The sequence below is a fragment of the Abramis brama genome (genome assembly GCF_963993115.1).
Source record: "Abramis brama genome assembly, chromosome: 1".
NCBI classification, from domain to species: domain Eukaryota; kingdom Metazoa; phylum Chordata; class Actinopteri; order Cypriniformes; family Leuciscidae; genus Abramis; species Abramis brama.
In genome coordinates this window covers 31,130,913-31,156,666 of record NC_139963.1, presented here as the reverse complement: position 1 = coordinate 31,156,666, position 25,754 = coordinate 31,130,913, and the positions used below count along the sequence as shown (strand labels likewise).

At 38.0% G+C, this 25,754-nt stretch overlaps 1 protein-coding gene across 1 annotated transcript in view; it reads left to right on the top strand.

The window, feature by feature from the left end:
- Positions 1 to 25,754, top strand: part of elfn2b (extracellular leucine-rich repeat and fibronectin type III domain containing 2b) — an 88,477-nt gene that overhangs the window by 18,835 nt on the left and 43,888 nt on the right. The window contains exon 2 of the mRNA XM_084122794.1: positions 10,327 to 10,528. The gene's annotated coding sequence lies outside the window, so the exon portion shown is untranslated. The remainder of the gene's footprint in view (positions 1 to 10,326; positions 10,529 to 25,754) is intronic.

Sequence of the window (25,754 nt, the reverse complement as noted above, 5' to 3'; positions counted from 1 at the left end):
CATAACATATAAACTCTTGGGAACATGATAATAAGTTGTGTACATTTTTTGGAGGTAACAACATCTGGTAACGCTTTAGATTACAGCCCGGAAAGTACTGCGTAATTAAGACAAATTTACAGCGTAACTTTAGGTAATTATAGTGTACCTATAAAGTACTTACATGTAAGTATAAGGGAACAATATGTAAAGTTTGACAAAAAATCAAAATAAAGGGGTAACAAAGAAGAATTTAAAAATGATTTATACTGTAAGGATTATAGAATTTAAGGGGTACTTATTCTACTATTATGATACAACAATCTTACATTTGGGAGCAGTTTAGCGAGAACATACTCTGTGTACCTTTTTGTAATAATGGTGTACCAATACAAACTGTATAAAGTGCAGATGTTTAAGTTTGGGCTTACATGTTTCAAGGCAAATAAAGCTAAAACTATTTCCATTTTTTATATATTGGGAAATATACTCTTGTTCCATGTAGTTACAGGTAAGTGGTAAGTGGTGCTTGTTACCCTCTTGTTACATGTAGTTACAGGGTAAGTACAATAAAAATACATACACAATCTAATATCACTGACTCGGAAACCTTTATTTGAAAAACAACTTACTACAGTTGGTCTGAAGCGATAGTCTACAGTTTAAAATATCAGTGTCAGTGATATTAGATTGTGTGTATGTATTTTTATTGCACTTGCCCTGTAACTACATGGAACAAGAGGGTAACTGTAACGGTCACCAGCTGGAGTGCCCTTGAGAGCCACCAGAGGGCACTCCACATCAGACTTTTGTCATTCCCTCACAAACTACATCTCCCATAATTCTCTGCCTGGACTCATCCCATCCACCTGTATGTTACTACCTTGTTTAGCTCACCCCATATAAGCCTGGTTTTCTCTTTCATTATCTGCGAAGTCTTGTTTAGTGTTTATACTGCATTTCTGAGTAATTCCACTATTTCTCTGTTCCTGGTTCTTGAAATCTGCCTGTGTCCTGGTTTTCCTGTTCCTGTCTCACCCTCTGGATTTACTGTGCTTTGACCTCTTGCCTGTTTTCGACTACGACTGTGGATTACCCTTTCAATAAAACTGCATTTGGATCCTCAACCTTCTTGTCTCAGAGCAGTACGTGACAGTAACAAGCACCACTTTAATTTACGGCCCGCAATGTCACACTTACCCTGTAACTACATGGAACAAGAGGGTAACAAGCACCACTACTTGAAACAACTTGAAAGCAAAAGTATATAGTTTTAGTTTTCAGTGCACTTTTGTTAAAAAGATTACTGTATAAATACATAGATATCTACCCTGTAATCTTTACAGTTTGTATTGGTACACCATTATTACAAAAACAACAGTGTATGCTCTTGCTAAATTGCTCCCAAATGTAAGATTGTTGTATCATAATAGTAGAATAAGTACCCCTTAGTTCTATAATACTTACAGTATAAATCATTTTTTTTATTCTCCTGGTTGTTACCCCTTTATTCCCCAAACTATACATATTGTTCCCTTATACTTACATGTAAGTACTTTATAGGTACACTATAAATCCCGAAAGCCTTTCCGGGCTGTAATCTAAAGCGTTACCCAACATCCTTATGTTGTGGCCACGCGATGTAAAGTCGTGGCCTCGAGATCCTATGCTGAGAGAACAACATATTTTTCTTGTGGCCACGACTTCATATAAGGGAACGAAATCTATTTCTCGTGACCAGTTAAATGCAGTCAAGGAAAAATAAAAATGAATAAAAATTTGAGGCGGGGCAATTCTTTCCTCCACTTCTGCAGTTATTTTTCTCTGTTTGCATCTACTGATTTCCCAAAGTCATCTTAAATGTTCAATTGTCAATACAACTGAAATTTTTTATAGAACAACAAACAACTTTTTATTGAAAGCGCAATGTTTTGACCATCAGGTCTTCATCAGGCACCCGAATGCGCCTGATGAAGACCTGACGGTCGAAACGTTGCCCAGTTAGGGTGCGTGTGGGATGTGCACACCTTCTTTGTGGTTTCGATTGTCCAGTGTGATGCACCTCCTTGTGGTCAAAAAGGGAGTACATTCCTAGGGAGTCACTCTGTCTTTCACTTTTTCTCTCACTTACTCTGTTCTCATTGTTTTTCTGTACGTCTCCCCCTGCACCTTGTAATGTGCAGGGCAAATGCAGGGTTAATTCTGCAGGTAGTTAATGAGTCACCATCAGAGCAGAAGGCTTGAGTCCGGGGTGCAAAGCTGGATGAATAAACAATGACTATAAACATTTGGGACATCAGCCTGTATATTGGAACAGTTTCAAATGTGATGTGTGTATTTAGTGAGGGTACGTAGCCTATGTGTGTGTTTTTAAGACACCTGATGACTCGGGTGCTCCATGCGCTCAACTAGCAGATGGAAAAATACCGCTTTTCTCTGCAGGCCTCAGTTCGACTGCTGCTAAAAAAACACCCTGCTGCTTTCCCGAAGCATTTCAGCACTTTCACTTTCTCTCTCTTTCTTTTAACTGCAGTCTATCCTCACCTACTGCGAAACAGCTATACAGGCCCATAATGACTACATAATAATCAAACAGGCATAATTTAAACTGTTGTTTTATTACACTTGATTCACATTGGTCAGCACTGAGCAGTCAAATACAATGATACTAAACTGAATAATTGACCATTGTCCAAACATATAGGTGCAATTTCCATGTATCTTGTATCTGTCACGATCCCTGTACTGTCTTGTCTTTTGTAGGACTTTTATGTTGAAGTGTATTCTTAGTGTCCATTGTTTCTGTGTTTATTTCCTGTGTTTGGTTCCTGTTTTGCCTTGTACCTTGTTTGTTGCCATATTAGTCACCCTCATTAGTTCTCAAGACATCTAATCACCAACACCTGTCCCTCGTCAGCCCCTTGTTAACCTGTCCATTTAAACCTCTGTGCTTCAGTTGTTGTTTGCACATTTTACAGTAAATCCTTTTCAAAATATTTTTTCAATTATTTATATTGGTCATGAAATAAGTGTTCATGAATAATAAAATGAATGTAAAAGTTCAAATGTTAAATCAAAAAACAAAAAAAAAACCTAAGCACTAAGCTAAATATTGCCAATGTGATTCTATCCCCTTATTAAACAGTGAAAGTTGAGAGGAGGTAAACAGCAGGGACCTGGTCTAATCTGAGATGATTTAATATGCCGATGTGTTGAGAAGAAACATTTGCATTCAGGAATTGAAGCAGCTCGTGATTATATCAGATTTAACAAACCTTCAGTTGATGCTGCTGTTGCCCATCAGCAATTTGCATCCTGCTAAAATCGTTCTCAATAGAATTTACACTACACATTTCCGTTTCATATCACTATCACCCTAAATATTTAAATACATTACAATGTTCGTTTTTGATGCTTGTTTGGGCCAAATAACAGGCCATTTGTCATTTATAGCTCATAGTATTTTACAGTCGCTGCTTACTTCAACATTGTGTCTGGTTGCTGAATCGTTTGCCGCAGCCTGCTGGTTTTTGTGTTTGTGAGCAGGGTGAACAAGTTATAATAACAGCTGTGTTGTTACTCGTCTAAATACACAGAGGGCACATCAATCACTTTAACTGCAGCTGCGAGCGATGCTAACAGGAGGCAGTAGTCATTAGCTGAAGTATGAACATAGTGACTTATTGCAATTTCGTTTTGTTCTGCTGAGAATTTGGACAATAATAGCCAATTAACATTGGGTCTTCTGAGTCAGAAACTCTGTTCCTCATTTTACCAAGAAAGAGAAATTGATAGGAAACCACTGAGAAGCTATTCTGTGTGATCAACCACCATTAGTCCTGTTTCACCGTACATAGAAGTGGTGAGTATTAGGCTATATTTTTTGCACTAAAATTAACAAGTATTGGATATTGAAAGAGATAGTCCACCCAAAAATGTTCCAAACCTGTATGACTGTATAATCAAGTTTGTAATAATTCTCATTCGCCCACCTACGGTAATCACTTCAAAATGTATCCTAAAAAATAAAGGAAAGTTATCCCATTTATTAATCTAGGAATTACAGTTTTTCTCGATTGCTTAAACACATTTCTTGAAACTATGCCTCGTATTCTCAAAACTATAAACACAAATCCATAACGTCTCACCCAATTCCCCAAACATCCTATTTTCAGGTCAAAATGAAGCTCTACACTCAAAACCATTCACTCTTGTTGAAAAACCAAACTTTGACCTCAGACTGGACACACAAGCACTCAAAATCACACACACTACAACATAGTCTAAGACACTGGTGCAATAAATTCAAAACAACATTTCCAAAACTGGTAAGTTATGTTGCTTGTGGTTCCCCCCATCACAAACCTTTTCACATGATGAACACAAAAGACACAACCAGTGGATACATTGGCACATTTTTATTCATACACAGAAAACACACACACACAAAAATATATTTTTTTTCCTGTTTTACTCTTTTTCTTTTTTTTACTCTTTTTTTTTTACTCTCTCCTCTAATTCTTTTTTTATATTAACTTACAGTAAGATTTGTGTGACCAACATATGACAGTAAAAGAGCACACACAAACCATATTCTAATATGGAATTTGAATTATATTGGAATGGTAAAGAGTGTTGGGACATGACAGGAGGGCCTCCACTCAAGGATACAATATGATGGATACGTCTAAGATACGTCCAGAACATTCTGGGAGTCAAGACTATAAAGGAGAAAGGATGCCCTCCCTTCACTGTCATACTCTGCAGCCACTCTGTGTGACTGTACGACTGCTGGCCTTTTCTTGCAAGAAAATACACCTCATCAAAGACTATTGGAAATGTTTGTCTCTTATTCAGTGATACAATTTTGTTTGCCACCACACCTCCCTGAAGGTTCTCGAGGCGACGGTAAAGTGACTCAAATTTGGCCTTACTCGTAGCCCAGCCTCCCTCATAGTCATACCATTGACTAACACATGGGCAACTAGAGTGGCTTGAATTTCATCTGAGACTGCTTGTCTTCTTGTCCTTGCCCTTCCTCCTCCTCATTCTTATCCCTCTTCCTTCATGTCTTTCTGGATCCATTGTTCCAAAACGCAATAAACTGATTTGGGCCCTTTTATATATCTATTGAAGGTTCTGATTGATGTGTGTTAAATTTTGACTCTTAGTGTTTCCACTTGGGTAATTGTGTGCTAACTGAGCTGAAGCTGTGCTGACTTGAGTGAACAATTTTGAATGCTAGTGCTTTCTAAATGACAACATGGTCTAAGCAATGAGAAATGAAGGGATTTGTGTGTAGAGTTTTGCAGTGACAGTTCAACAAATCTGACTCATGTGTCAAAACAGGGAATAGTGTTTATAGTTTAGTGAAATGGGTGTGCTTTTTGATAAATGGCGTTATGGTTTTGAAATTTTAGTTCAAAAGCCTGGTTATAGTGTTTAAGCAATCGAGAAAAACTGTAAATTGTTTTGGTTGAATAGCAGAAACATCAACAGGAGGTTCATTTAAAATTGAGTCGAAGTCACATGAGTAACATTAAGACTTAACAGCCTCGTTTGAGACAGCAGAAGGTGGTGTAATGATACTGACGCCTTGGGCAGACTGAGACCTTATCGATAGTCACTGATCTGAGATGGAAAAATTGAGGCTGATTAGATTAATGACATAATTAATATGAATAACGAGTTGCCTTCGAGGGAATTTGGACCTTCTGAGTCTTTCAACATGCAGGTCATGTTTCTTCTGAGACCCTGACAAAAGGTCCACACACACTTAGGTCTATATATCTCTCATCTAAAGGAGCATGTGTAAAATCACAGCTTCAGGGTCACAAAGAGCACAATGTACATTCTCAACCTGACCATTTGTATAAAGAGCTCTTTGATCTGTTCATCGCCCAACAGCCATATCTAACACAGCACCGCATATGAACTCTCTGTGGTCATTTTAACACAAAGACCCTTTAAAGCACAGTGAGCTGTGGTTGAAATATATGCACTGTTGCTGAAAATTCAACATTTCACTCTCAAAGAGGACAGAGAGAACCAAATAAAGAACGCATAGACTGAAGGGGGCCGCAGGGTACCAGACAGAAGTCAGAAGCAAAAACAAAGTTCACAACGTTGGAAATAAACATACCTATGCAGCGGTCCGAGGTTTGATTTGTCTGGAAATCACAGTGCGACTGAAGTTATTTTGCTTGTGGCTAGCAGAGGGCCAAAATACAGATCAGGACTCAGACAAGAAGTCAGATCCCTGTAATAACAGACACCTTTAGCACTGCGATGGATTCCTAGAGCTCTTGCCTGGCTGTTATTGTCAACATTTTACCAAGTATATTATTGTTTCTCACTGAGACCTTGGCTGAGAGGCATCTTGCACGGTTTATTTACCGTGATACAGAGTGTCAGCGGCAGTATAGTGGGTGTGCAGGTTGAATATGCGTGTGTATGAGTGTGAGAGAGAGAGAGAGCGAGAGCATGGTATGCTGTGCCAGTGCACATGTCTGCGCAGATAAATTCAGGGATTAGTGTGTTAGAGATGCACAGACTGACTGACAATCTCTCCTCCCTTCAGTGCCACTGTGAGACAACTGAGAACTCATTACCTCACTGCACTCACGGACCGAGAGTGAGAGAGAGAGTGAATTGAGACAAAAATGAACATGATGGCGTAGAAATAGAAAAAGCAAATATGGCGTATTAGCAGCAAGGCCGTGAGCGATAGAGGCAGAGAGAGTGAGGCGGGTTGAGGCCAAAAACAGAAAAGGCTAACGGTGAACAGCAGAGGCTGGAGGAAGAGGAGGTGTGGAAGAGAAGGATGAAGAAAGGAGCGAGAGAGACAGAGAAAGTGGCTGTTGCCAGGGACAACAGCATAATAGAGAGCGATCCTCCTACACAACCTCTGCCTTATTTTACTCCTCCTCCACTGTGGATTGATTCTCTCTCCCTGCGTTTACCTGCCTCAAGTCATGTCTGCCGTGGACCTTGTCAGAGTCAACAATGCTTGATTGGCGTCATTGTTAAAGGGACAGCTCACCCAAAATATAGCTGTCAATTACTCATCATCATTTTGTTGTTGTAGACATGATGTTCTCTCTTTTGTTAAACACAAAACATGTTAGGCAGGATGATCGTGCTTCTCTTTTCCATTCAATGAAAAGTAATGGTGACCAGTGACAGTCAAGTTCTATATATATATATATATATATAAAAAAAGCACTGTAAAGTATTATAAAAAAAAAAGTTTATTCCTCGATTCTTGGCGTTGTTGTGTATTGATTTACCATATTTGAATATGAGATTTGAGAGCTGTTCAAACAAAACTAAGAGACCTTGTGAAAAAGATGTACACTTTAGCATACTTTTAGAAAGAGTATTTATTACAGCAATAATATACTTTAAAAGAACATGCTTAAGCATGGACTGAATGTAATGACACTTAAATGCATGTTAATTGCAAAAACATGAAAATGCATTAGTTTAAATTTCTATTAAATGCAATTTGATGAACTTCAGAATGCGTTTTGTATGTAATTTCGTAATTATTGTCTTTGAAATATATGGTTAAAGTGGTTATGGTTAAATTATTAATTTTATTTCTGCTGAATGTACTGACCAGCATTTATGGAAAAATAAGATATACTTTAAAGTCATTTCTATTGAAAATTGTCATATATTTAAATATATCTGTAAATACACATTTTGTAATTTAGTACTTTTAAAATATATTCACTTTATCACATAACGCACTACAGTTAAATTATGCTAAATACTTTACATGTGCTCAAGACATCAAAATAAGTGTGCTTTAATGCATCAAAAAATATTACAATATGATTTAAAATGTACTTTAAAGTATTTATTTTTTTTTTTAATTTGACATTATTACAAAGTGCACTTTTTAATAGTTTACTTAATTGTGTTAAATAATATAGTCATGAAAGTGTACTCTCTTTAAGTGCACTTAACTGCACAAGTACTTAGTGCTTATAGTAAAGGTGTAGACAACATTAAGGTTGGCAATCGATTCCAATTCTGTTCAGGAATCGGAAATTATAAAATATTGTTATAAAATTAAAATTTATATTCCTCTTATCAATTACTTTGTGTGCATTTTAATGACTTGAAACCATTCAAGCGCAAGAAGACCCAAGCGCTGATTTCTGTGCTGCGCACACATCCAAAGCGTGTGCTCAGAAAAGTGATTTTAAATCATTCAAGAGCAAGAAGACTCACACGCTGTTTTCTGTGCTGCACACACATCCAAAACGTGCGCACAGACAGCCGCCTCTCATACTGAATAGTGTGCGATACTGGCCCTGTCCCAAATGGCACACTTCATATGCACTTACAGTCTTGTGGACTTACAATAGCTGCCATGTGCACGTGTTCATTAAGTCCATGAGTCCGTATAGTTACTTTTGTATGAATATGTATATTTTATTCATAAAGTGCAGTGTTATTTTACATTTGATTACAGTTTCTGTACCTGAAAATCTTGAAACACTGTTCATTTCAATCGTGTCTTTGTTCAGTTGTATTTATTTGTGCGATTGCTAATTTGTTTCTTTGTTCATTTTTTTATTACTGAGTATTTACTTGTCTTTAATAATGCTTCAAATGTATATTAGTTAGGCTAGTTGTTTTTGCTATATGGTATTTTTAAACCAAAGACAAAAGTTGTAAGTGTTCCTTAGCCTGTTGATTTTGGTTCATGGTTTTCAGCTAAAATGAAATGTTTTGCAATAAGAATTAGAATAAATGTGGACATCTAAGGTTTTTTATTACCTTATTGATATTGAATTTGGGAATCAAAATCGATAAGCAGAATCGGAATCGTTAAAATTCAAATTATACCCAACCCAAGACAGCATAGGAAATACATAAAAAATGTCTACAGATAAATAAATAAATTAAATTAAAAACAAAATATAGCATATAGAACTAAATTAAATGGCTTATCAGAGCATTGAATTTCCTTCAATACTCTGACCTATGTATGTCTAATGTATTTATTTTAGTAATTATCTGTCAGTGTGGGTAAATCTGGAAACCATTTTTTGGAAAAGTGATGTGTTTTGAATTTGTTCGCAAAATCTTTACCCTTTCACATAGGACTAAAATAAAACTAAACTTAAACAGGATGTGAATGAACATTACTTGGATGAAGTCAATGACCATAAAGAAGTACTCAAGATATACACAGATAAGTCTCTGTCTTTCTTTCTTTTCTCATTCCACATCCATCTCCGGTCTCTCTCCTCTGAATCTTTACATCTCCTCTGACTCTGCTCACGGTTGCCTGACTCATTGATTTGGGTGTGTGATTGATGGAAAGATCTGCCCCATCATTCCTCTCTCTCCCACCTTCCCTCTCCAATACCAATACCAGAACTTTTGCTTGTTAAATTACAGCATCTACCAGTCAGCCAATGCACTGATATCCTCAGGCTCATTCCACCACTCTTATCCCTCATTCTGTCTCTGCAAAATATACCAATACTCCTCTGTCTCTTATCTCTCTCGCCTTTCTGGAATGAGTCTGGAGATTTGTTGATTTGTAACTGTATTATGTTGATTGTGTTACTTGGTTCTGTTTTGTCAACACATTCTAACTCTCAGCTTGTCACGTTGACGCTTTTTAGAGCACAGGGTACCACTTTATTGTATTTTTTCGACATGCAGGGTACATTATTCACAAGCGATGGGCAAGGGAATTTTGATGTCAGAATGAAATTAGATGTAATTTTGCCATTGTGACCATTTGCCATTTTGCCACCAATTTGCCATTGCCATGTTTGAGCATATAACCCAACCTCTACCCCTAAACCCATTTGTGTATAATATAAAATAAACACAGATATCACTACAGTCACAATTTATTCATTAAATACAAATATTCTGTGTTCCGAGGCCAAGCGATTGATTTGTGTGAGGAAAAGACCCCAAAGTGATCACGTCTCCATCCGTCATTACATTCAAAAATTGCTGCCCGAAGAAGCGTTGATTGAGAATAGCACTTGCGTTAAAAAGTGACGCAGAGGGGGTCTTGATCAAGTATCAGTATATGACAAGTTGGGATTGAGAACATACTGGTTTTGTACCACATTTTATTGTTTTTAAGGTATTTTTCGAGTACTCAGAGCAAGAACCCCGATATAGTACACAATGCAGTTCCAGATTTGCCTGTCAGCAGCTCCTTAATGCCAAGTCTGGCACCTTTTTTATATTCAGGCTAATTAAGAAAACCAAGTGGGTTTTGCAGCACTGCAAACAACATTATTCAGAAGTTGCACCAGCTGTTTAACTGTCTCTCTTTCTCCCATCATCTCTTATCTACAGCTCAGAGCGCATCGTTTCCCATCCCCTGTTCCCTGCGACAAGTGGATTTCAACCAAGGCTTAAATACTGCAGCATCAGGACCGCTTATTCTTGGTGTCTGCAGCCACAGACCTGGTACTGCGATCACGCCTGATCTGCTGCACTAGAGGAAGACACTGCCACAGTCTCATTTTATAGAAGATAAACTGTGTAGAGAAAGCAGGTGAGTGCTAACTGGCATAGTCACTCTACATTGGTACTGTTTTAGGCCCTTTTTTGTGTATTGATTGTTTAACAGGCTCCAGATAAATTTCTGAAATGGTGTATATGAAAAACTATCTGTACAAATTCACTGCAAAAGCATTTGTTCCATCCGTTTGCTTTTTTTTCAACAAGCATCAGACCTGCCCCAGGCTGACAGGCACTGTAGTTTGTGTTTTTGTAAATGATGATGGACCTGTCATGTCATTTCCACTCTCTTACACACATACACACCATACACACCATACACACTTCAGTATTTAGAGAGATATCTGCCCTCTTCTGTTTTAAATACAGGCACACAAGAAATATTTTTTTTTTCATTTGACTTGGTCTAGGAAGTATACAGTGGCTTTAAGAGTCCCACATATGATTTCTGCTCTCTTTAAAGGGGTCATGAATTGAGAAATCTTTTTTTTTTTTTTGACATATAAGAAGTATCCTGTAAGTTTCAGAACTTAAAACGTCCTTGTTAGTCCAAAAGCTTTTATTGAAACCAAGCTCAGAAAACAAATCGTTTCAGATTTTACGTCATAGTGTGACGAAAGATCACCTCTGCAGAAGAAGATCAACGCCTACTTCTACATCATTACCTCCACCGATTCGTTCTTGTCATGTAGTAGTAAAAACGAGAGAGACGCAAACACAGGATTTCTCCAGCAACAAAATGATAGAGATGCCTCTGAGGATTACAAGAAGTTTTGAAGTGCCAAGTTGTGGAAAAACAGTCTTTAAATTGCCATCCTAATGATCCTAAAGGCCAATTTAGGATCGGGTGCGCTCAGTAGGTACGTGTATCATACGTCGTACCCTTCGCCGTACCCTGATGCGCACCTCCTCAAAAATGTAACTACACGTCGCGACGACGCGGACCGCAAGATCTCTGATTGGTCGGCTTGGTAGCATCGCATTTCCTCCTACGCATTTCCGGCGTGTTCTTCTGCACCGCCCGTCATTTTTAAATTCGGTTCAACCGTCAACAGGTTCACGGGTCGCACGTACCATCTCCTCTGACGCCTTCTCTCGTTTCTGCCTTTTAGTTTTAGTAATTTCACTAAAATGAACTGTTTTTCCACCTCGATAAGCTCCAACTCCAACATGATCCGCTCTCTTTCAGTCGCTTAGTAGCCTAAACTCAAAACAGCCGCGAGGAATCTAAACACAGTGGAACATTAAAACCCGCGTTTAACTAGCGTTTCGGCGGTGTAACTGCAGATCAACACAGACATAACGCAGAAGTATAAATGCTCACGACGGCGTCGCCTACGTGCGTAGCCTACGACATACACTACGGCGTACACTCAACGCAGAAGTATAAATTGCCCTTAACAGGGAAGCATGGATTAACTTTATTTTTAAGTTCCAGTCGGATCGCATAAGTTAAACTGTTCATTTGTTCACTTTTTTTTATACGGCGGATTAGTTTTTAAACAAGACACAGTTCGACGCAGGCTTTTTTTAGAGACGCTGAAAATAAAAGATGCATTGCCGACTATATTGGATCTGACAGTAATGTCGCAACACAAAACTATAATTGTGAATTGCTGTTCTTTCCTTTGCTTTGGTATTTATGGGGTTAATGCGTTGGATTATCGGAAGCAAGTAGAGAACGCCACTTTTGTTGTTTTAATCTAAGCCATTCGCTGTAATCCTGAATAAAAGCTTCAGTAGAGCGACATCATCTGTTTTGTCATCAGGAAGACATTACAACACGTTTCATTTTATTTTAAAACACAACACTGCAAATGACAATGTAGGCCTATATGTTTTTCACTTTAGCGAAAAGGATGAACGATGAATAGCCTATAAAAACGACAGTCTGACAAACGACGTTACACTCATTCGTAATTCTGTTTACACGAAACACACAAGTCAACCTTTATCATCCTTTGCCACAACCAAGTCTTATAAACCATATATAATACTCTTAAATGTTTTATATTGTTGGCAAATGATAGCAGAAATAGCAGTGTAAATAGCCTATCACAACTAAATTAGGATGTTTTTTTTTATGTAAAAATCTTAACATTATAAGTGAACCTCAGAGAACATTGTAAAAGAAAAGAAAAATGCAGTTCATGACCCCTTTAACGGTAAAATGAAATGGCTAAAATGGCCTTGCTCCCTCGAATGGTCCTGCTCACTCATGCTTACGGCAGTCAGCTTATAGCACTGAGAGGCTTTAATGAGTCTGGACCACTGGAGCTCACCTTTGACCCTCTTTAACCCCTCAGTCCTAATGAAGACAGATCATTATGTGCTCAAGTCCCCAAATCACGCACTGTGCTTTTTCATGTCCTTCTTAACAAATATAAATTCAGGGCCCTATTTTAACGATCTGAAACGCAAGTGTCAAAGCGCAAAGCGCAAGTAACTTTGTGGGCGGGTTTTGGCGCTGTTGCTATTTTCCCAGCGGGATAAATGACTCTTGCGCCAGGCGCAAATCTAAAATGGGTTGGTCTGAAGTAGCTTCATTATTCATAGGTGTGGTTTGGGCGTATCGTGAAATAAACCAATCAGAGCGACATCTCACATTCCCTTTAAGAGCAGGCGCGCTTTGTTCTAAAGCGAATTCCTATTATAACGGCGGATTTGCCAGGCGCGCGCCAGGAGCGGTTCACAGCCAAGGATAGCAACGCTCTCGTCAGGGATGTTGGGGATGGAGAAACCCACCCAAATTAACTTCGGTTAAAAAGGCGTATGATAATTTGGGTAAATGTGTAAGCTAGATGTATGCTTTTATAATAAATTGTATATCTATCTATCTATCTATCTATCTATCTATCTATCTATCTATCTATCTATCGTAATAATATATGATTTGCAAAAATGAAAACTGCTGCTTCTGTGTAGATGAGAGAATCAAAGTGTATGCGCGTTGTGCACACGCTACATTGATTATGGCCAAGCATGCGCCCTTAAAATAGCATATGAATAACATGCGCAACGCGCCACTGACTTTAAACTATTTTTTCCTGGTTAGTGGCGCAATTGTTTTCTAAACCTGCAAAATAGCATGAAGGAACGTTTGCGCCGGAACACGCCTCCTTTTTTGCGCTGAACCGCCCAGGGAGCGCAAGTTCATTCCCTAGTTTAGCGATGTGCTTCTGTGGAGGGAAAAGCGCGCTTTGCGCGGGTGCAAAATAGGAATGAAACATGCGTCGGTGTACAAAGTCAATTGCGCTGGGTGCAAGATAGGGCCCATAATGTATATCTTTTACTTTTTTCCTCATTTAGGTTTTATTTCATAATAAGTTGAGGGAAAGTTTTCTGAAAGCCATAGAGTGCATGCACCGACATTTTGGCTACCGAAAATACCGAAATGGTTTTGGAGGTCCAAAATCAGTGACCGAAACACGTTTAATTAGCGCTTCTTCAACGGCATGTTTTGACTGTGTTCTGTGTCTATTTCTTGCACACAATGTGGATAAGCTACAACAGTTAAACATGTCAGCTGTGTGGACACTATAGCTCTGGATTGACAATATTAATATCTCGATTTTAATCGGAAATGATATGGTTTCTTAAATCTAACTTATTTTAGTCTGTGCTGTTTTCTGTTGATGTGCAGCGTGAACAAAACGTCACTAAACATTTGTAGTGCACCTGCCATCAAATAATCACAAAAAAGCTTTGTTACTTTTAAAGTCCCCCTGAAGTCAATAATTCAATGTTACTCTACACCCATGCTTCATTTAGTATATGCGGTTCTATGAATATGCAAATTAGTCCTGCCTCCACTCACTCATACAGGGTTGTCTACAGGTCGATGTATCTGAATGGAAACGCGTTTAATGTATTGCTCTCTACAATGCTGGACACATAACGGTAATTAATATGATTATCATTTTGCTTGACTACATTATCAAACAGTTGATAATAATAATAATAATAATAATAATAATGTGTTATAGTGTTACACAAACCATGTTCCCATTAACCGTTTCAGAGTCAGACAGCTGCCTTCTAAAAATCAGCATCCTTACAAACGCTTTGAACAACTCAGAACGTCAGTGAAAAAAGTCATATAGTTCATCAAAACATTAAAATATATTTAATATAGATAATTCACCAGCTATATTTATTTGCTAAATGTACGTGATTTTTCATATCAACAAAAAAATATACCGGGATAACCCGGCTTCTCTTGACACTCCACTGCTTCAGAGAATAGTTGATATGCTAAAGCCCACCCGCACGTTGATGTGATTGGTTAGTTTGTGATGTAAAATAAACCTTACGTAAAAAAAATCAAAAAAAGTTCAGGTTTCCTGCCAAGTGCATCCTGAATTTGGCCCAGAATTTTCATTTCAGTGCATCCCTACAGAAAGCACAAGGCAATCACTGAAAGGTAGACAGATAGTGAGGTTGTGTGGTTAGTGTGTAGATCCTTTGATTAGGGTTGGAGATGAACTGTGCAGGGCAGTCGATGGGCAGGAGCAGGATTGGGCACCCCTGGTGTATGGTGTGTGTTTAGAGACACAGGTGACCTTTTATGTTTTTTAAGGGGCTGTGAGGGCTCATCTGCTGATCTTCCCTCTGGCTGGATCACTGCAGGGGGAAAACCCATATTGTGTGAGGTGTCTCTCCATGCTTGGCACATGAGAGGTGAATGTGTGTATGTATGTGTGAAATGGCTATTCTGTAATGACTGCTGTGGCACTCTGTTGACAGTAAAGGTCGGTCATGTAGAGCACATTAAGCCAGGACCTTTAGGAAAGGCACAGAAACACACAGTGGGTGAGAAGGAGTGTGTGTGTGTGGTTATGTGTGTCATGCGAGTAGCGACTGTACTGTTGAGAAGAACATAATGGCTGCCTCTCCTCCCACAGTGATTAACACAGGAACTCTGTTATTACTGCCTGACAACAGTGCTTAAGTGTGCTGTTTCCTGCCCTGCCCGACTCTTCTCACAAGGACAAGAGCTACCATTACATCCCTCTATCCATCCATCAGGGGGAATTCAGACAGCAAGCTTTATTTGCATATACCATTTAGAGTCAGCAAGGTGTTTATGAAAGTCTCTTATGCTCAGAAATACTTAATTTGATCAAAAATACAGTAAAACAGTAAAGTTGTGAAATATTATTACAATTTAGAATAACTGTGGCAAAACTGAAATTTCAGCACCGTTACTCCAGCCTTCAATGTTAAATGATCGCTCTAATATGCTGATTTTTGTGCAAACTATAACACTTTTCTTCAGGATTCTTTGGTGAATAGAGAGTTCAGAAGAACAGCATTTATTTGAAATAGATATATTTTGTGACATTATAAATGTATTTTGTCACTTTGCATCAATGTAATGCTTGCTGAATAAAATTATTAATAAAAAATAAAAAAACTTTCTGACCCCAAACTTTGAAACAGTAGTGTGTGTATATATCTATCATCATCATTTAAAGTATAAGTGCTGTTTTACACAAACCTCTTATTTTTAATAAAATAGTAAAATAGAATTCTATCTGTGAATTGATTTCTCTTGTATTCAACAGTTTAATAAACAAAATTGTGTATATTACTTTTTAGACACAATGGCCCTGTTTACACCTGGTATTAAGATGTGTTTTGGTTGATCCGAACACAAGTGGATGACGCTACAGGTGTAAACGGGGTCTAAAACGTTTTGAGCTGGTCCCCTTTAGACCACTTCCAGAGGTAGTCAAAAACTCATTTGTCCGGATTGCTTTCGGAGTGTAAACGCTCATGTGGTCGAATGCGTTTAAACAGCCACAAAAGATCACATACTCTCTGCCTACATTATGGGATTATGGGAAGCGCGCTAGCCAGACGGGATTTAAACTTTGTCAGCTGGAGACCCAAGTTTGGTTTGAAGACAAAAAACGTACCAAGCACAATGTTCTCTCACCATTTCTGATTCACACACACGCCACTTTCGGTGGCGTCTTGAGGCTATCAGAGCAGAAATGTGTTTTTCCGTTGTCTCCGGTTGCGTTCATATGTAAATTGAATGAGGTTAGTTTGTCCATTAGATCAAATGATCTGAAAAAGCCCATACATTTACTCGCCCATAGGCCGTCTCCTCAAAGAAATCAGGACAGAAGTGGTTGAAAGTGGACAAAAGAGACGGATTAAAACACCAGGTGTAAACCAGGATTTGTCTCCCTCGTCTACTTTGTGATCTGATCGACCAAAACTCATTTTAAAACCAGATGTAAACGGCCAATATTGCCAGTCTGTTTTGCTCTGCCAAAGAAAATAAGCAGAAAGGAAGTGGTGTTTCATTCCTGAATGAATCAGTTTTTGAAAGAATTATTTGAAAAAATTATTCACTAGATCACTTGATTTGTTTCTGAATGAATCAGTGTTTTTGAATGAATTGATTTAATGATTCACTGACTCAGTCATTAAGTGACATAAGAGTCACTTGCATAATGATGTAACCTGCAGAAAAGTCCCAGTGCTTTTTGGATCAGAACTGACAGTTGTATATAATACATTATAATAATAATTTGTATAGAGATAAGGAGGCCTGTTTGTGTTGAAAAGAATAATTATTTAATTGAAATACTCAGGGCAGCACTATTTCAGCACAAGCAGCACCCTATTAAACTGGTTAATGGTTGGTTAGTGAAAAAAACAGGTTATTTGCACTGAACTGAATCAGTGAGGCAGCTGTTGAATGTAGTAAACCTGACCTTCTGTGTTTCTCTTTGTCTTGTCTCTCTATGGACTTCAAATCGGTTGCCTGAGCGCAATGAGTATTTAAGAGGATTTTGATGTCGGACAGCATGACTTTTTATTTATCCAAGAGGCTATACGCATGTGTGTAGATGAGTCATTTAGATGTGGACATGAGCAACATCTGTGATATTGTCTCTCAGTGGGGGTTAATGAGTGACACTGTGTATGGTGAAACGGTGTCTGCTAAATCATATTATGTCTCTCTCTGCGACCTGATCTGGTGGGCTCTATTATTGTAGAACAGAACATTATGGTGCACTTTGACCATCACTAATATTTGTTTGATCCTTCTGCTGTACAGGATATTCTCTGTAAAGTCTGATGTGTGTGTGTGTGTGTGTGTGCGTGCGTGCGTGCGTGCGTGTGTGTGTGTGTGTGCTTTTTTAAAAATCCTGGTGGGGACTTCATACTGAATGAGTTTTTTTGAAAATGTAAATGTTTTCTGTAATGAGTAGGTTTAGGGGTAGGGTTAGTGTAAGGGGATAGATAGAATTTGCAGTTTGTACAGTCATTACGTCTATGGAGAGTCCCCACAATGATGGCAAACCTGTGTGTGTGTGTGGGTGTGTGTGGGTGTCCAACCTGCTCTAAAATAATTGAGAAGTCAATCAGCTCTGGCATAACAGAACAATCTATTGTGTTGCACGACTCTCAAAGACACATTTTCAATGAATCGTTCTCGTTCATGATTTACAGTTAATTATTTAATTACACAATGCTTTAGAAACAACATTTAACCTCATTCTGGTAAGTTGCTTTGATTGGAAGATGCCTTACAATAAAATAAATGAAATGCAAGTGCAACTTATATTGTATTAGTTTTAGTCAAATTGCTTTCTGTTTTTATAAGATGTATTTAAAGATTTCTAGAGGAAGAATGAACCAATTTGAGTCATTCTGTGCTCTCTCTTAAAAGACAGAAATAGAGAGTTCTATTGAAAGTATTGATCAGAGGCCTATCTCAAGCCATTGAGGTAAATGGAGTTTGTTTGGTACTTAGTTGCAGCTCTTGGTTTTTCGTTTCAGACTGTCGTAATGGCTCCACATTCTGTAGTCATGTTGAAAACAGACCCATGATTGTTCTCGGCTGATATCGGTACTCGTTCTGTATCTGGCAACTTTCAAGTTACATCAGTCTATGCATCTGTCTGCTGTCAGTTCATTTCAGGCTAGTTCATATTAATCTATTTTCAATATTTCTGTCTATTGTTCATTTCCCTTGCCTGCTGTTAATTAACTGTAAAAAAAATAAATAATAATAATAATTATTGGTGAGAAATAAAACAAGGCAAACATTAAAAAACATTCAGACAGTTCATTCAGGTTAGTTGGGACAGCATTGGAAATGTTGCTTTAAAATTGTGTATTTTAATGTAGATTCAAAGTGATTCACATTTTTGGGACACACTTTAGATTAAGGTCCAATTCTCACTATTAACTAACTATTAACTATGACTTTTGCCTCAATAAACTCCTAATTTCTGCTTATAAATAGTTAATAAGGTAGTTGTTAAGTTTAGGAATTGGCTAGGATTAAGGAATGTCGAATATAGTCATGCAGAATAAGCCATTAATATGTGCTTTATAAGTACTAATAAACAGCCAATATCCTACAACCCCAAATCAGAAAAAGTTGGGACACTGTACAAATTGTGAATAAAAACAGAATGCAATGATGTGGAAGTTTCAAATTTCAATATTTTATTCAGAATACAACATAGATGACATATCAAATGTTTAAACTGAGAAAATGTATAATTTTAAGGGAAAAATAAGTTGATTTTAAATTTCATGGCATCAACACATCTCAAAAAAGTTGGGACAATGCCATGTTTACCACTGTGTGGCATCCCCTCTTCTTTTTATAACAGTCTGCAAACATCTGGGGACTGAGGAGACAAGTTGCTCAAGTTTAGGAATAGGAATGATGTCCCATTCTTGTCTAATACAGGCTTCTAGTGCTCAACTGTCTTAGGTCTTCTTTGTTGCATCTTCCTCTTTATGATGCACCAAATGTTTTCTATGGGTGAAAGATCTGGACTGCAGGCTGGCCATTTCAGTACCCGGATCCTTCTTCTACGCAACCATGATATTGTAATTGATGCAGTATATGGTCTGACATTGTCATGTTGGAAAATGCAAGGTCTTCCCTGAAAGAGACGACGTCTGGATGGGAGAATATGTCGTTCTAGAACTTGGATATACCTTTCAGCATTGATGGTGCCTTTCCAGATGTGTAAGCTGCCCATGCCACACACACTCATGCAACCCCATACCATCAGAGATGCAGGCTTCTGAACTGAGTGCTGATAACAACTTGGGTTGTCCTTGTCCTCTTTAGTCTGGATGACATGGCGTCCCAGTTTTCCAAAAAGAACTTCAAATTTTGATTCGTCTGACCACAGAACAGTTTTCCACTTTGCCACAGTACATTTTTAATGAGCCTTGGCCCAGAGAAAATGCCTGCGCTTCTAGATCCTGTTTAGATATGGCTTCTTTTTTGACCTATAGAGTTTTAGCTGGCAACGGCGAATGGCACGGTGGATTGTGTTCACCAACAATGTTTTCTGGAAGTATTCCTGAGCCCATGTTGTGATTTCCATTATAGTAGCATTCCTGTATGTGATGCAGTGCCGTCTAAGGACCCGAAGATCACAGGCATCCAGTATGGTTTTCCGGCCATGACCCTTACGCACAGAGATTGTTCCAGATTCTCTGAATCTTTGGATGATATTATGCACTGTAGATGATGATAACTTTTTTTGATACAATTTTTCTCTGAGAAACTCCTTTCTGATATTGCTCCACTATTTTTCGCCGCAGCATTGGGGGAATTGGTGATCCTCTGCCCATCTTGACTTCTGAGAGACACTGCCACTCTGAGAGGCTCTTTTTATACCCAATCATGTTGCCAATTGACCTAATAAGTTGCAAATTTGTCCTCCAGCTGTTCCTTATATGTACATTTAACTTTTCCACCCTCTTATTGCTACCTGTCCCAACTTTTTTGGAATGTGTAGCTCTCATGAAATCCAAAATGAGCCAATATTTGACATGACATTTCAAAATGTCTCACTTTCAACATTTGATATGTTATCTATATTCTATTGTGAATAAAATATAAGTTTATGAGATTTGTAAATTATTTCATTCCTTTTTTACTCACAATTTGTACAGTGTCCCAACTTTTTCTAATTTGGGGTTGTAGTAATATGCATGCTAATAACAAGCAACTTTAATCGTGAGAATTGGACGTTAAACTAAAGTGTTACCCATTTTTTGAATATCTGTAGATAAAAAAGCTTCAAATGCTGGAAAAAAATATGTAATAGTTTTTACTTTGTGCTTGTGCGGAAAGTGTACTGTCAAAAACTTATTGAGATGTGTCAGTCTGGCGGTTTACACTCTGGTCACATGACCATGGATCAGATATTAGTTGAAGGGCCATATATGAAAGTGGACTGGAAATTGGATTTGAAAAGATTGGTTTTTTGTGTTCACACTGCTCAGATATATTCAGGTTTATGTCGCATACAATTAAAAAATTGAATGTGGGTCACCAGTCAAATGAAAGCAGTTTATGTAATAAAGAAGATACAGACCAGTTTGCTAGCTAGCTAGAGCCAGTTGGATGTGTGAGAATATAGCTTTCTTACACTCTGTCACAGAATCAGTCACAGTCAGACTGTCGATGTGTGGCCGTCTGTGGCTATTCGACATGTGTGACTGAGCTAGATCGTACCCAGAGAATCTTCTCCTGGTGCCATAATGGCCAACCGGTCACACAGAAATGAGCTGTGAGTACTGAAAGCAAGACTTGAGTCGCTCTGTTAAGTGTCTCATCAGAGGAGACTTTGAAATAACTGAAATCATTTGGTGAAGTGATATGGAACTTTAATGCGGTAAAGACCTGCCTGGAACTACTTTAGCCGTGCGTTTCCCTGAAAATAATTACACATCTTAGAACGTTTGTCAACCAATCAAATTCAAGCATTCAACAGCCCCTTAGAATAATGCAACTGAATTTACAGCGAAACATACAGCGCGACAAGTGTAGTTCAGTTCCTGAATGAATCTAAAAAGCTAGTTCTTATTAGACACAACTAATGATGATAATAATAATTTGTTACATTTACATCTCTGCACTCAAAGCGCTTTACATATGGAAGGGGGAATCTCCTCAACCACCACCAATGTGCAGCATCCACCTGGATGATGCGACGGCAGCCATATTGCGCCAGAACGCCCACCACACACCAGCTTACTGGTGGAGAGGAGACCGTGATGAAGCCAATCAGTGTAGTTGTGTACAACTCACTAGTGTAACTCATTAGTGTAATTAAAAATACACATTATGCATTTTGTCAGTAGTATTTTAGAAATGTTAATGAATAAAATATCTTATCACATTTTTGGTTGGTTTAACTTCTTGTAGCTGTTTAGTCTGGTAACAGCCTGGGGTGACTCCCAATGTATATGTGTGATACTGTGTGCCATTCATATATAAGTGTGAGTGAGGGTGGTTTTAGCTGCTGTTACTGTTGGGGTGATGACATTAAAGTGTATGTTGTTGAACCGTGAGTCCGTGTGGTGTTATTTGCTGTAGTTAAGGACAATAGGCTAATTGTTATTTGTTATACATTTTACTTTTTTAAATCATCTCATGATTTGGCAAAACATTTTTTTTTTTACATTTTTTAATAGTTCACGGTCAGATTTGTTTTGAAAGAAATCAATACTTTTATTCACCAAGGATACATTCAATTGATCAAAAATAACATTTATAGCATTACAAAAGATTTATATTTCAAATAAATGCTCCTCTTTTAAAATTTGTATTTATCAAAGAAATGTATACTGCCTACAGTTTCAACAAGAATATGAAGCAGCACAACTGTTTTCAACGTCGATTTTAATAAGAAATGTTTCTTGAGCAGCAAATCATCATATCAGAATGATTTTTGAAGGATCATGTGACACTGAAGACTGGAGTAATGATGCTGAATATTCAGCTTTGATAGCAGGAATAAATTACATTTCAAAATATATTAAAATAGAAAACTGTTTTTACTGTATTTTATCAAATATATGCAGCTTGCATAAAATACTTTTTAAATAAATATAAAAAAATCGAACCTACCCCAAACTTTTGCTTAGCAGTGTGTATATATTCATTAAAAGTACTAAAACATCATTTTGTTAAATTCTGATGTGGTGCATGTGTGTTGCTTTGATGTGTGTTCATCTCCATCCCCTGATGTGAAGTGTTGCAGCATGTGCTGTCTCTCTGTGTCGAGACTTAATCCGAGGCTTTGGTTTGAGCTACAAAGAACTGTCAGAAAAATAACATTAATTCTTTATCCTTCACATGTGTACCCTTTGTTCCTATATTGAATCCACAAGCAGATGGCCTTGCATTTAAGAAAGATTTTGATGGTGGGGGGAGGACGTTATTATACACATGGCTCAGTGACGGGAATACTAGTGTAAAAGCTCTCCCGAGAGTAGTGAATAGATCGCGAATCTGTGTGACAGACACGGTAAACAGCAGTTTCTGCTGTGATTGACGCTGTTGTGAAAGATGTTAGACACACTGATAAACGTTGTAGATTGTAGGGCCAAAAGTCACTGAACATGTGCTTATAGACACTTATTTTGTAAATCAACAAGTCCTTAGAGACTGTATGACAAATAAAATGTGCAAACACACACATACTGTATCTTTTGAGGCGCATCTAAACTGAGCTGTTCACACTCTCAGCTGTTCCTCATGGTAGGTGACAGGCTGCCAAAGAGGGAGGGTTTTGTAATTGAATTGAAATGACAGATTGCTGGAGAAGAGAAGGTCGAAAGGACCCAAAAGCCTGTATAAGGTTCTGGAGTAAATGATTGTGAGAGAAGAGTTTTGAAAGGATGTGTCAGTGTTTGAGATTGACGGTCGTATTTACTAACAGGTGTGTCTCTGAAATTGCCCTGCACATATACAATAGCAGATTGGCGCAGATCGAACGCAGTCTGTATGAATGGGTAACCAAAGTCAATCCTCATCTCTCCATAGCCTCCAGTAATGGTTGTAATCATAGTCACAGATAATGATCGTAAATATCAAGACTCTGAATTCGTATCGTTAAGGTTTTTTTTTTTTTTTTCTAAACTGTCTAGCATTTGTTCCACTCATGAACAGTTTGTGGTCAAAAAACACCCATTTTTTTCTGCCATGTTGTAAATGGTATATAATGATAGTGTGAATGTATGAAAATAGTTTTTGGGCTTTTGTCATTTGTACATAGTTGTCACCTGTAGGTATTCATACGGCACACATTTAACTAAATTCACTCTTAAAATGCAGTTTTGATTTATCACAAGGTAAGTAACTTCTGTTACAGAATGCGTTTGTCAATTTTTACATAACTTAACTGTGTATGATTATATTTCAAATTGGACTGACAACCATATTGTGCTGCTATATGAGCATAGCCTAAAACAGCTATGCGCTTTCTTGTAATGGAGCGCATAATGAACGATGTGTATTTTATGCAGCGCTATGAGAAGTTGTCTGCCATAGTTGCTGATCCAGAGCCCGTGTTTTAAAAATAGGCATGTGTTTACTAAGCCCTACAGTCTAACGTTCTCCATTAGTGCTGTATAGTTCATTTTACAGCGGCTTATTTACACACACACACACACACACACACACACACACACACACACACACACACACACACACACACACACACACACACACAAACACACACAAACACACACAAACACACACACACACACACACACACACACTGTTTATTCTCTCCAAACATATTAAATGAGCACCCCATGCTAGATAGGCAGAGTGGGAGCCAGCCATTTTAACTTGGTTCAACATTTAAGGCCTAAAGTTGGGGCAATAACATGTTTTAAAGGTAACCTCAGTAGTTTTTTTCTTTCTTTCTCTGTAACCCTCTTGTCACCAGACCCTTTCACTTTTTAAATACATTAATTGAACTAAAATGTGAGATCAACATAATCAATAATCATGTTCTGTTTTCCAGGGAGAAAATGAATGTATTAAATGCATATATATGCTAAAAACATAGAATACCGTTCAAAAGTTATGGGTCGGTAAGATGTGAAAACAGTTGTGCTGCTTAATATTTTTGTGGAAACCAAGTTTGTTTTATTATTCTTTGATGTTCAAAAGAACAGCATTTATTTGAAATAGTTAACCTTTTTACATTACAAAAAATATCTGTCACTTTAATTTCATTTAATATATCCTTACTGAATAAAATAGTAATTTCTTATATAGCCAACATTTCGGTGCTCTTAATGGGACCAAATGTCAACTTGATCTGTAAATAATATGGTGTCTATCACCATACATTACAATATAATCTACTACAGCATGTCCTACATGTCAAAAGAAACTACTTTAAAAGTGAAATATGACAGACTCTAGTCTCTGGATGAGAATATAATCTCTCATGATGAAGCCAGAGCGAGTCAGGTGAGCTGAGATCGTAGTGAGCACTCCGAGTTGGCAGAGCTGTAGCTGCACACTGAGACTGATACTGAGGTGAGAGCACTTGTGAGATGGAGAAACAGACTGTCTTCCCATAGCTGAGGTGGTAATTAATATCAGGGTCTGGGAAGTGTGTTCTGGTGTTTCATTAAGAGCTCCAAACTCTGTCACGATTTCTGGCTGCCCTCTCTGATTTAAGGTCCCTTTATGAAGTGAAGGAGCAGAGAGCTTTTCTGCTTATTAATAGAGAGGATCTAGGGCTTGAAGGAGGTTGGTGGCTGTGTTGAGCTGTTGTTTCCGAGAGGACTGCACTACACAGGAGAGCATTTCTGTGCTCCCCATAGCTCTCGTGAAACAGCTTATTTTGCATGACCTCAACGCTCGACAAATGACTGTGCTGACTAATGGCTTCGGTGGACCTGTGAACCCTTGAGTCAAAACACAAGTGCACTGATGAGTCAGTAAATGTGGAATTGACTTTATCAAGCATGATGTGAATAAGAGAATTGAGTTTTTTTTAGGATACTAAAAATTGTCATTAATTCACAGATCATTCAATCACTCTAATTCACATGAAATGTTTCTGTTGTTGATCATGATGTACACCAATGACTATCACTTAAAAAGATTTGTGGCTAAGACTCATAATTTGACCTCTGCCCTTTTCACACTCACTTTTACAATGATGTATTACATCAAACAGCATGAGTCATACTGTACGAAACCCTGCCTGCTGTGACAGCCTCACGCTGTGATTCAAAGCACTTTACGTTATGGAGGTTTGTGGATACTGTATGTGTAGTACGTTTTTATTTGGATAGTATAATCATTATGCCAGTCTTTTTTGTTAAATGGAAGGCAACAGGTGCATAGCTGAATCCTGTGAGATGGCCTATAACAAATAAGTAGATCACAACATTCAATGTAAAGTCACTTAGCACCATTTGAACACCAGAAGTGTTGTGCC